This window comes from Chrysochloris asiatica, unplaced genomic scaffold, assembly GCF_000296735.1.
Source record: "Chrysochloris asiatica unplaced genomic scaffold, ChrAsi1.0 scaffold00493, whole genome shotgun sequence".
NCBI classification, from domain to species: domain Eukaryota; kingdom Metazoa; phylum Chordata; class Mammalia; order Afrosoricida; family Chrysochloridae; genus Chrysochloris; species Chrysochloris asiatica.
Genome location: NW_006409011.1, coordinates 578,166 through 588,801, shown reverse-complemented (window position 1 = coordinate 588,801; position 10,636 = coordinate 578,166).

Genomic DNA, 10,636 nt, shown 5'->3' with positions numbered 1-10,636 from the left:
CTGATTCCAAATCTTTGCACATTTTGTTGTAATAATTGGCTTTATCTTCTCGAGCTGATCTTTGAAATTTTCTGCTCAGCTCTTGGACTTCCGCATTTCTTCCATTTGCTTTAGCATATCTATGCTGGAGAGCAAGTTTCGGTGTTTCTTCTGACACCCATTTTGACCTTTTCCTTCTTTCTTGTCCTCTCAATGACTTTTTGGTTTTCCCATGCATGATGTTCTTGATTTAATCCCACAACTCTTCTGGTCTTCGGTCTTTAGTGTTTAATGTATCAAATCTGTGCTTCAGATGATCTCTAAATTCAGGTGGGATGTATTCAAGGTCATATTTTGGCTTTTGTGGACTTGTTTACATTTTCCTCAGCTTCAGCTTGAATTTGCATACGAGTAATTGATGATCTGCTCCACAGTCTGCCCCTGGCCTGGTTTTAACTGATAATATGGAGCTTTTCCATTGTCTCTTTCCACAGATATAGTCAATTTGATTTCTATGTATTCCGTCTGGTGAGGTCCATGTGTATAGGCATCTCTTATCCTGTCTAAAAAAGGTATTTGAAATGAACAAATCATTGGTTTTGCAGAATTCTATCATGTGTTTTCCAGCATCATTTCTATCACCAAGGCCATATTTTCCAACTACTGTTTCTTTCTCTTTGCTCCCAACCTTTGCATTCCAATTACTAGTCATGATCAATACATCTTGATTGCATGTTTGATCAAGTTCAGATTGGAGAAGTTGGTAGAATTCTTCTATTTCATCCTCACTGCTTTAGTGGTTGTTGCATAAATTTGAATAATAATAGTATTAACTGGGGTTCCCTGTAGTTACGTGGATACTATCCTATCAAAGACAGCATTTGTACCTCATGACTGATCTGGATATGTTCTTTTTGATGATGAATGAAGAAACACCATTCAATTTGTCATTTCCGACATAGTAAACTATGTGGTTGTTAGATTAAAAATGGCCAATACCAGTCCATTTCCACTCATTAATGCCTAAGGTATCAATGTTTATGCGTTCTATTTCATTTTTGACACCTTCCAATTTTCCCAGATTCATACTTTGTACATTCCATGTTCTGATTTTCAATGGATGTTTACAGCTGTTTCTCTTCATTTTGAGTTGTGGCCCATCAGCAAATGAAGATTCTGTAGGCTTTTCTCCCACAAGCTTTACTTTATTTGCATTATCACAGTCAACTCTACTTTGAGGAGGCAGCTATTTCCCAGTCACATTTTGAGTGACTTCCAACCTGAGGGGCTCATTTTCCGGCACTATAAATATAGTGTTTCTCTGCTATTCATAAGTTTTTCAGTGACTGAAGATTAGGACATAGTTCGTCACTCCTTCTTCCTAATCTCTCTTTGTCTGGAAGCACATCTGAAGCCTGTACACCATGGGTAACCCTGCTGGTATTTAAAATACTGGTAGCATAGCTTTCAGAATCACAGCAACTCACAAGTACGGCAAACTGATTGACAAGTGGTGGTTCTGCTCCTGAGAAGATATAAAAGGCCTCAGAAACTAACTCTATACAGTGTTGCTATGAGTTGTATCTGATTCAATGCCACTTAAAAGAACAACAATGTTCTGTTGCTATTGCTAAGTGTTGTCAAGTTGGTGCCAACCCATAGCTACCCTCTATAGAGTTTCCTAGGAGCAGTTAGTGAGTCTGAGCTGCCGACCTTGTAGTTCAAACCAACTTTGTAGTCCAGCACATTAACTCACAGTGCCACACCAGGATTTCAACAATGTTCTAGGGACAATCATATCCTGCAAGTTTCAGACCAAATAGTTCCTGAACAGTTACTATGTGACAACCCTTCTTGCTCTGCAAGCTTAAGAGACCAAAATGGTCCCAAGGAAAGCATAAACAAAGTGGAAACCATTGCAGTACCATAATACAAAGTATTGTAAAAGTCACAAACAGAATTTGGAATAATATTCTCTATGGTACTCATTATGTACTTTCAGAATACAGAAATTAAACCAGGGTGTTTGTGTATGAGCACAAAAGCAGGAAAACTGGACATAAGCATTCACCTTATAGTGATGCTTAGGATGGCACTGGGATGATCAGGGGTGGAAGATGGGGTTCAATAGTTATCTAGTCCCTCCTACCTTCTATCTATCTCTCCTCTAGGCACTGAGATCCCTGAAACCAGAGGCAGGATTAAGAGTCCTGTAACAATGCACAAGAAAAGGATAAAATCAGAAAAGGAACTCCATTACTGTGTTTTACAGTGTTGTAGTTATTTTGCCCACTTGCTATTCTCTAATTCTCCAAATAACAAAGAAAGAAGTTCATCATTGCTTATCAACATGGATTCTATCACCCCAGTGGCTAATATCTTCAAATGTCTTCCTCCTTTAAAAAAAACATAAAATAAACCTTTTGTCATATCAAGGAGAGCTTGATATAAACGGGCACAAGTCTGACTTGCCAGTCTTCAAAACTTTTCTTGTTGTTGTTTGGTTCCATTGAGTTGGTACCACATCATAGCGACCTTATGCACAACAAAATGAAACACTGCCCAATCATGCTCCAACCTTACAATTGTTTCTACATTTGAGTTCATTTATGCTGCCATTGTGCCAGTCCATCTCGTTGGAGGTCTTTCTCTTTTTCTCTGACCCTCCACTTTACTAAATATGATATCCTTCTCCAGTGACTGGTCTCTCCTGACAATATAGCTGACGTATGAAAGACCAAGTGTAGCAATCCTGGCCTCCACGGAGCCCTCTGGCTGTACTTATTCCAACACAGATCTGTTTGTTCTTTTGGCATCCCATGGAGCTTTCAGTATTCTTCTCCAATACCAGAACTCAAATGCATCAATTTTTCTATGGTCTTCCTTATTCACTGGACAACTTTCACATGAATATGAAGTTATTGAAAGCACCATGGCTTGTGTCAGGTGCACCTGAGTCCTCAAACTGACTTCTTTGCTCTTCAACATTTTAAAGAAGTCTTATGCAGCAGATACATTTGCTCAGTGCAATACATCTCAACTCTTACTATCAATAAATTCTGATCATTCTGAAAAGCTTCCCATTTCCCAGAGTGTTCATACTTCCTTAAGTCCTCACACTTATTAAAAAAAAAAAAAAAATTGTTCTGTCTTCTTAAAATGTTCTCTACTTTCTTTCTTGAATTCCTACCATCATTGTATATTTGGTCCAGCTGTCACCTTTTGAATGACTCCTGACACTGTCAGCTCTCAATAACTAACTGAGATTTTGGCACAAAGAAAACCAGTCCCTGTCAATTCTGGCTCGTGGTGATGTCATATGTGTCAGAGAAGAAGTGTACTCCATTAATTTTCAGCTACTGAGTTTCGGTAAGCAGATAGCTGGACCTTTCTTCTGAGCTGCTCTTGGGTGGACTCAACCCTCCAACTTTTCAGTTAGCAGATGCTTCCATTAACCTACGCCACCATCCAGAAATTTCTGGTCCATAGCAGATCCTCCATATTTCATTGGTGATTAAATTAGTGAATGAATGCACATATAATGAATTATTTTTATTTGCTGGATCTCAGCAAATTTTCCTTAAGTATCCATCACTAGTAATCTATCAGTAATCTTTATCCTCAAGGAGATTACTATATGGAAAGAAGATAAAGATAATAACATGGATGTCAAGGGAAGAAAAGTAGAATGGGATGCAGACAAGAAATATAATGTTTCCCTTTATTAAATAACCAGGCCCTTTACTCAATCCCAAGGAGCCCTGGAAGTAGATTATGAGCTGGGTTTCTAACTGCAAGGTTAGTAGTTCAAATTTGCTAGTTGTCCTGTGAGGGAAGTATGAGACTTTATGCTCCCATAAAGATTTCCAGCCTTAGAAATCCTATAGAGGGTCATTATAAATCAGAACTGACTCAGTGGCACATCACCACCACCGCCACCTATTCATTCCCAAGTATGATGGCTGATTCCCAACCCTGACCTCTCCCAGGCGGAATAATTTAGCCTGTCTTATCTTGTACTTAAGGAGCTCTGGTAGCGCAGTGGTTACGAATCGGGCTGTGATCCGCAAGGTCAGCAGTTCGAAACTACCAGCTGTTCCGAGGGAGAAAGATGAGGATTTCTGCTCCCGTAAAGATTTACAGCCTCGGAAACCCTGTACAGGGTCGCTATGAGTTGCAACCGACTCCACGGCACTTAACAACAACAGCATCTTGTAATTAGTCTTAGGATGAAGCACCTGACAAATTACTTTGACAAAGTATCCAGTGAAACCCTGTAGATCACAACAGATACTGTCTTATAAAGTACAAGGGAGAGAATTCCCTATATTGTAAGGTATTCAGAACAAGGGGCTGCAACAATTGTTTTAAGCTTACCAATCATTGTAACTGTGCACAGGGTCTTAGAGAGTAAGAGATAGTGCAGCAGTAATGATATAAATGTCTTCCTCGTTTTTCTACATACTCTATCACCTAGTGTCTCTGGGGGTTAATGCGCCACACTGCAAAGCCATTTAAACTCCAAGGTCGGCGGTTCAAGCTCACCAGCTGCTCCTCAGAAACCCTATACAGGGTTGCTATGGGTTGGAATTGACGCGACAGCACTTAACAACAACAACAACAAGTAACCACTTCCCATAGAAAAAGTAGCAACTGATTCTCCACGAACTTTGAAACATATATACATATGTCCTTACATTTCCGCTCTGATCATCTAGGGGCACAAACAAACAAGAACAAAAGAAGCTAAAGGGAAAGCACACATTTACAAGATATATCACAAAGGAATAATTGTCATGTTGTTAAGTGTCGTCAAGTCGATTCTGACCTATAGTGACCAAGGAGCAGCTGGTGAGCTTGAACCGCTGACATTGCAGTTCAAAGGGCTTTGCAGTCTGGTGCATTAACCCACAGCAACACATGAGGAATGAATAATTGTCATACCAGTTGTTATTTTAGGATTATAAAGGAGGACAGACATCTTCTAAATCCCCTTGTTAGATTATCAGCCAGGGTTCTCCAAAGAAATAAATCCAATGGGATGGAGAAACACGCAAATATACAGAAAGAGAAGGGGGGAGGGTGAGGAGGAAGAAGAAAGAAAAGGGATGAGAGAGAGAGTGTGTCCTGATCTGTAAAGATTAAGCACTCAGATGCTAATCAAACCATACCTCATTGATGATCCAATACGTTCCTATGAAGATTACAGCCTGAGAAACAATATGGGGCCATTTTTATTACTTTATGTTGCTTTTGTTGTTGTTAAGTTCCATGGAGTCAGTTCTGACTTGTAGCCACCCTGTATACCATTTCCAACGAACAACTGTTGAGCATGAACTGCCAACCTTAAGGTTCAAATCGACTTTGCAACCCAGCGCATTAACCCACAGCATCACACCATTATCCTCCTATGGTGGTGGAGGATATTCACTAGACTTTAAGGTCGGTTTGGACCCCAAGGTGGGCAGTTCAAATCCACCAGCTGTTCCTTGAAACTCTATACAGGGTCACTATGGGTCAGAATGAACTTGGAGGCCCATAATAACAACATAGGGTATTGTTAGTTCGATGAGGTCCACGCATAGTATCAAGTGTTATTGTTAAGTGCAGTCAAGTCAATTCTGACTCATAGAGATCCTGTATAGATTCAGAGGTGCAGCTGGTACGTTTAAACAACATACCCTGCAGTCCAGTGCTTGTCTTATAGCACTACACCAGGACACCATACCAAGTGTTGTTGTTGTTGTTAAGTGCCATCCAGTCAATTCTGACTCATAGTGACCCTGTAAAGGGTTTCTGAGGAGCAACTGGTGTGCTTGAACCACCAACCATTTGGTTCAAATCAACCTTGAAGTCTAGTGCATTAACCTACAACACTACACCAGGATTCCCCATATCATAGGTGGTGGTGGTGGTTATGTGCCAGTGGAGTTGGTTCCAACTCATAAAGAACTTGTATGTAGTTTCAAGGATTTAAGTCTTTACCGGGCACAAAGCCTCATCTTTGGCTGGTAGTTTCAAACTGGTGATGTGAGATTTGCAGCCCAACTTGTAACCATTATACTACCAGAGCTCCTTCCACCTGGGATTGTTGCTGTTTTCAAGTACTGTCAAGTCAGGGCCTACCCATAGCGACCCTGTATAGGGCTTCCAAGGAGCAGCTGGTGAGCTTGAACCACTGTCCTCAAAGTCAATCCATTACAGCTGTTACCCACATTTACAAGAATACCTTCACAGCAACACCTATATTAGTGTTTGGTGAAATATCTGGAGAGTCCTATGTGGCACTGCAGGATAAGCAGTGAACTTCTAACCACAAGTTTGGTGACGAAACACACAAGTCACTCCTCACAACTGACTTGATGCCACTTAAGAACATCAATAACAATGGCTATCCAAGATGACATGTAAAAATAACAAACCATGAAACTGGGAGTCCCTCAACAATCATATTCTTGGCCCATTTTCTTGCATGTGAAGTTGCTCAATAAATTGCTTCAAACTTCTTTCTCAAAAACCTGAAGATCTTTCCAGGAGAGAGCTATAGCAAGCTAGTGGAGAAAGAAATATATTCCTCTGACTCTGGTTCAAGGATACTTGAAGCCTGGAAGAAAGAAAGGCTGAGGGTAAAAGAGGAAAGTATGAATGCCTTCCTGAATCTTCCCATTGTCATTCTAAGTACCATCTGAAGTTTCATTCTAAGTACCCTGGCTCTGTCTGAATCTTATCATTTTGAGTGTACATGCAAATAGCCTGATGCACGTTTTCTATTCTGTCAGTATTTCAAGAGCACCATAGATGACAAGGAGCTCTGGTAGCATAGTGGTTATCAGTCGGGCTTCTAACCTTAGCAGTTCAAAATTACCAGCTGTTCCATGAGAGGAAGATGAGGCTTTCTGCTCCCATAAAGATTTACAGCCTCAGAAACCTGTACAGCAAGGTCTGCCATGGCACACAATCACCACCACAATAGATGATACTGAAATGAAATGCAACACAAAAATATTGATGTTCTAAGCATTTGTGAGCTGAAATAATATTGACAATTTTGAATCAGACAACCATATGACCTGGTTTGCCATGAATGACAAATTGAAGAGGAATGGTGTCACACTCATCACCAAAAAGCATATTTCAAGATTTATTCTGAAGTACAATACTTCCAGGGATAGCATAATATCCATAAACTTACAAGGAACACCAGTTTCTATGTTGCTGTTGTTAAGTGCCGTTGAGTCAGTTCTGAGCCATAGCAACTCTGTATAGGGTTTATGAAGAGTGAATGATAAGCTTGAATCACCAACCTTGCAGTTCAAACCAACTTTACAGTCCAGTGAATTAATTCACAGCACTACACCATGAGTACTATCCAAATTTACACATCAAACACTAATGCCAAAGATGAGGAAATTGGAGACTTTTGCCAGCACCTGCAGTTTGAAATTGATCAAACATGCATTGGGATGCATTTTGATAATTATTGGTGATTGGTATGCACAAGTTGGAAATAATGAAGCATCAATAGTTTGAAAATATGTCCTTGGTGATAAAAACAATGTGAGAGATCATATGATAGAATTTTGTAGAATGAATGGCATAAACAATAGAAATATCAACTTTCATGCAAAAATATAAATCATGGGCAAAATATTCAGGGAGATCATCAGATGGAATACAAAGAATACAAAGAAATCATTTGAACTACAAAGTCAGGGACCGACTGTAAAACAGACCAACAAATTGTTCATATGAAAATTCAAATTGAGGCTAAGAAAAATAAATTAAGTTCATATGAGCCAAAGTACAAATTTTAGTACATACTACCTGGATTTAAAGACCATCTCAAGCATAGACTTGACTCACTGAACACTAATGAACAGAGACCTGATACCTTCTCTAATGACATCAAGGATATCATCCATAAATAATGTCACTGAAAAGACAGGAAATAAACAAAAGACCAGAATGGATGTCACAAGAGACTTTGAAACTTACTCTTAATATAGAGGAGGTAAATCAAATGGAAGAAATATTGAAGTAAAAGAGCTCAGCAAATGATGTCACAGGATGACTCATGAAGTCAAAGGAAATATTATAATGAAATGTGCTAAGACCTGGGTTAGAAAGCTAGAAGAGAAGAACAAAGTTGGGATTAATTAAAGTGAAAGAACTAAAGAAATCATTCAAGCCAACAATTTTCAATGTTGAAAGATTCTGTGGTCAAAATATTGAATGATGAGGAAAACATCAAAGGAAGATAGAGGACACAGAATCACTGCACCTAAAAGAATTGTTTTACATTCAACCATTTAAGGAGGTAGTATATAATCAAGAACCAGTGGTACTAAAGGAAGAAGTCCAAGCTAAACTGAAGGCATTGGCAAAAAGCAAGGCTTCTGGAATTGGTCAAATACTAAATGAAATGTTTCAACATATTAACACAATATTGGATATGCTCACTTGCTTATACCATGAAATTTGTAAGAGAGCTACCAGGCTAATCATCTGGAAATAATCCATATTAGTGCCCATTCCAAAGACAGGTCATTCAACAGAATGTGGAATTATTGAACAGTATCATAAATATCACATAAATGTAAAATTTTGCTGAAGACGATTGAAAAATGGTTCCAGAAGTTCATCAACAGGTAATTGCCAGATACTCAAGCCAGAATCAGAAGAGGATGTGGAATGTAGGCTATCATTGCTGACATCAGATGGTTCTTGACCAAAATAAAATATACCAAAAAGATGGTTACCTGTGTTTTATATACTATGCAAAAGCATCCAAATCTGTTCATCATGCAATTATGGGTCAGCTTGTGAATAATGATAATTCCAGAACTCTCCATTGTTTTCATGTCATCGCTGTACATAGACCAAGAGGCAGTCATTGGAACCAAATAGGCTTTAAAATCAGGAAAGGTGTGCATCAGGGATGTATTATTTCACCATATTAATTGAATTTACTTGCTGATCAAATGATTCAAGAAGTTGAACTATATGAAGAAGAAAGCTGTCTTAGGATTGGAGGGAGACATTAAATATCTACTATATGCAAATGATACAACCTCATTTCCTGAAACCAAAGAATCAAAACAAAATTGGTCGGACTTATTGATGAAGATAAAAGAGTGCAAATCTTCACTGGATTAACATAAAGATTCTCACAACCAGACCACTCAGCAACATCATTAAAAATAAAGAAAAGATTAAAATTGTCAAGGATTACGTTTTTCTTAGACCCACAGTCAATGACCATGGAAGCAGCAGTCAAAACTCAAACAGCAGATTGCATTAGGCAAATCTTCTATAGAAGACTCTACCAAGTTTTTTAAAAACAAAAATGTCACTTTGAAGACTAAAGTGTGTCTATCCCAGACTTGTTGTTAAGTACCGTGGAGTCGATTCTGACTCATAGTGACCTTGCACAGAGTTTCCAAGGCTATAAATCTTTACAGGAGCAGAATGCCTCATCTTTCTCCTACAGAACCGCTGGTAGTTGCGAACTGCTTATCTTGAGGTTAGCAGCCCGGCTCGTAACCACTATGTTACCAGACTAGGCTCTTTTAAATTATCATATATGAATGTGAAAACTGTCAATGCATAAGATAGAAAGACTGAGAATTTATGCATTTGACTTGTGTTATTGTGGATGAATGTTAAGCACACCATGGACTCCCAGAAGAATGGACAGATTGTCTTGGAAGAAGTATTGCCAGAAGGTTCATTAGAAACTAAGACTTTGTCTCACATACTTTGGGCATGTTATCTGGGAGTATTAATCCCTGAAAAAGGATATCATGCAGGGTCAGAAAAAAAAGAGGAAGACCCTCAGCAAGATGGATTGACAGAAGGACTGCAACAATGGACTCAAACATAGCAATGGTTGTGAGGATGATGAAGGACCAGTCATTATTGTTTCATTGTCCTGTACATAAGGTTGCTATGAGTTAGATGACATGATGGCACCTAGAAACAACTAAGAGGACATTCCAAAGACTGAGAGCAAGATGAGACAGGCTAAATTATTGGTCCTGGGAGGGGTCAGGATTGAGAATGAGCCTAGCTGGGATAGCAAGGAGGACCTAGTATATAATGACTGGAAATATTATTTGTGTTTTCTGCCACCTTTCTACTTTTCTTTCTTGACATAAGCTTATTATTTTTGTCCTTTTTCCATACTGTAACTCCCTTGAAAGGAAGAATTGCTGATGGTTGTGGACTGATAAGAACCAAAGGAGGCATTGGTGAGTTGCAACTATTGATAAATATTTGTTTGCATACTAATTAATTAAGACCCATTAATTAATTAATATGGAAAGAACACACTCAGCATTCCTCAAACTGAGGGAAGTGAAGAAAAAATTCAAGCCTCTACTTGAATATTGAAGGATTCTATGGACAAAAGAAAATGAAAGAAATGAATACACAGTCACTGTACCAGAAAGAAATGGCTAATGTTCAACCATTTAGAGACAGCATATGGTCAAAAGCCAATGATACTGAATAAAGAAGTCCAAGGTGCATTGAAGGAATTTGAAACAAGCAAAGTTCTGGGAATTGATGGAATACAAATTGAAATTTTTCAACAAACTGATGTGGCACTGGAGGTACTCACTCATCTATGCCAGGAAATTTGGAAGACAACTATCAT